We start from the raw sequence: 3,323 nt of genomic DNA on the forward strand, positions 1-3,323 counted from the left end.
ACTGAGGCACCACACACACACACATACACATACACACATTTCCTCCTTCTTCACAGCAGGAGTGTTTCCTGTGTGACTTTCCAGACCCCATTGTTTGATCCTTATGTAAGCAGCAGCAAAAGCTATGTTCCTGTCTTTTTTCTTCTAGCACTCAGACACTAAAGATTAAATTGAAAAGCTCTAACCTGAAGAAAACACGCACACAAAAAAATATAAGGATATTCTGAATCCATAAACGCTATGAAACACCCTTTAATAAGATTTTATTCAATGCACTCGACCTAAACGTGCGGCTGAAGCGCTCATGTTGTTTCGGCGTTGATGCATTGTGGCCCCGTGACCTGTATACGCTCCTGCGTTTAACGCTCCAGGCTGATGTGAATGAAAAGCCTGTCGAGCACCACGGCGCATGATGAGATTCTTTTTTTCCTCCGTCTCGCCGGAGTGATGGGAATTTATGGCCCTTTATCTCTTTTTGATCGCTCTGATGTTCAATGCATCTGAAATGCTTGAGAGAAACTGGACCTGTTCCCATTATACAGGCATGGAGGCTTTGAAGAAATTCAATCATACTGTAGAAAAGAAAAACTTCAGAAAAAGATCTTAGCATTATGCTACCAATCTTCACAAGAGCCCCAGGATCACTGAACATAAAGCAAAAAAAAAAAAAACACTGTTTCGGGACAACCAAACCATTTCTCCAACCGTATGAGCTTCTTTCTCAGAACAAAGTTGGAGGTAAATTATGGTCTCTGGATGTGGGAGCTTAGAAGTTTCCCTTCAACAAACCTGTTCCAGCATGACAATGCCCCTCTGTACAAAGGTAACTTTGTGAAGATATGCTTTACATGGGTTAGAGTGGAAGATCTGCTATACTTCTTCAACCCAATTGATCATGATGAATGTGAACACTGACTGCACCCCTGGAGCCTCCTCATTTCCTCACCTTCATCAGTACCTGGCTTTACCAACACCCTTGTGGCTAAATGAATCTTCACAAAATCTAGTGGAACATCTTCCCAGAAGAGTGGAGCTCAATATAACAGCAAATGAGGAGTAAATGTTGGATGGGATGTTAAAAATGGGATGTTGTGATTTTTTGGTCAGATGTTCACAAACTTTTGTCCATGCGGTTGTTGTATTGTATAGATTGTGTAAAAGTGGTGTAAATTAAATGAAGAAAAAGGCATGTAGCTGTGAGAGGAATCCAAATCCTGCAGATTGTTTCAAGTTTCAAAAGTTGAATAAAAGCGGCAGGATCCACAGTGAGAGAGTTTTTACTTTCCAGTGTTATTGAAACTGTCTGTCCTCCTACAACGAGTAGTACAGAGCCGAGAGCAAGAGAGGGACAAAGTCACATGACATCACTATGTGCAGGCTTTCTATCTATCTATCTATCTATCTATCTATCTATCTATCTATCTATCTATCTATCTATCTATCTATCTATTCTCTTTCGTTCCTCTTTCTTGCTTTCTTTTCCCTCTATTTTGCTCTATTTGTCTTTTTTTTCTCTCATTCTCTATCTATCTGTTACCCTTTCTTTCTGTCATTGCTCTCTCTCTCTCTCTCTCTCTCTCTCTCTCTCTCTCTCTCTCTCTCTCTATATATATATATATATATATATATATATATATATATATATATATAATTATTTCTTTTGCTCACCGCTCTCCCTTTCTCTATCTATCTATCTATCTATCTATCTATCTATCTATCTATCTATCTATCTATCTATCTATCTATCTATCTATCTATCTATCATCTATTTATTTATTTATTTCATAAATACACACATTATTTACGAAGGTTTCCAGCTTGTGGATTATCTGATATAGGACAGACCCTAAACTTTTGATGAAATGCATAACAAACAAACAGACAGACAGACAGACAGACACACACACACACACACACACACACACACACACACACACACACACAATAGTCAAGCAAAGGATTTGATACTTCAGAAAAACATGAAAGAAAGAGGAATAAAGGCAGTGAAAATCATGTTTTTTGTAGAAAAAACAAAGCTGAGAAAGCGTGCATGAGAAAACCCGCAACCAGGATCAAAACAAAGTAAAGTATTTTAATGAAGAAAGTGTGGGAATGCATAGTTACTTGAAGAACCTTGGAGATGTTGCTGAGGTGAACATCTGGGGAACCTGATAGAACATAGAACATTTCACGTTAACCAAAGCACGGTTACGATACGCTTGAGGGAAAAAGTGCCTGAAGATGTCATTAGTGATACTTCATAACCAGATGAACACTAGAACCCAAAGTCTACATAATGCTAGATTATATAATCTTCTAAATCAGCAGGCTAATTATTAACTGCTTCAGCTTTTTCCACGTTCCAATAATATCTATGCATGCCAATATTTTTTTTTCCATTTCAACAGTTTCTAAGGCATTTCCACAATGAGTGACATTTTGAACATTCACAATACTCTATAAAATTACTTTAATTATAGGAACAAAAAAAACAGCTGCCTTTCAGGAAGCGAGGAAGTGTATGATGTTTCACAGGTTTCAAAGAGATTTTTTTTTATCTATTTCTTATTTTTTTACCAATATTTCTGTCATATAACCTTTACGATGGCTCTTAATATAATTGATCCATAAAGTGAAACACAGCACAGAAGTTCAATCCGTGTGTTTGTGTGTGTGTGTGTGCGTGTGTGTGTGTGTGTGTGTGTGTGTGTGTGTGTGTGTGTGTGTGTGTGTGTGTGTGTGTAGGAACAGCACATTATCTCGTCAACTGTAATTATGTGCTATTAGCAGTTTGAAAACCGAACACAACACGAACAGACGAGACCTTTCGAAAGAGTCTCCATATTAAAAGTATAAGTGAACCATTAGGACATTTTTTCCCAAAAAAAAATTTGCCTCATGAACTTTAACTTATATGAAAAGTTTCAATGTTCTATTTATTATTTATAAAGAAAGAATAGTGCTTTATACATGTACAGCACAGGGAATTATTTTTCTCACAGGAAGGGTTTTAAGATTCAAGGTTTAACATTTTTTTTCAACTTTCCATTTCAAAGCAAGATGTATCCTGCATATAACAATGTGACAAATAAAAAAAAAACATAAGTCTTGAATCCATAGCACTAGCTTTAAATGCTAACGCTATGGATTATTAAGTGTTTTAAGTCCAGCTTCAAGAATTTCTCATAAAAGGAGAAAATCCCACATGTCGAGGGAGTGAATGAAAGAAGGATGAAAGGAATGAAGACATTTGTGAAAGTCTGCTGAAATAAGCAAAACATAGATTTAGTAACACAACACACACACACACACATTTTATTAAA

This window comes from Silurus meridionalis, chromosome 18, assembly GCF_014805685.1.
Source record: "Silurus meridionalis isolate SWU-2019-XX chromosome 18, ASM1480568v1, whole genome shotgun sequence".
Lineage (NCBI taxonomy): Eukaryota > Metazoa > Chordata > Actinopteri > Siluriformes > Siluridae > Silurus > Silurus meridionalis.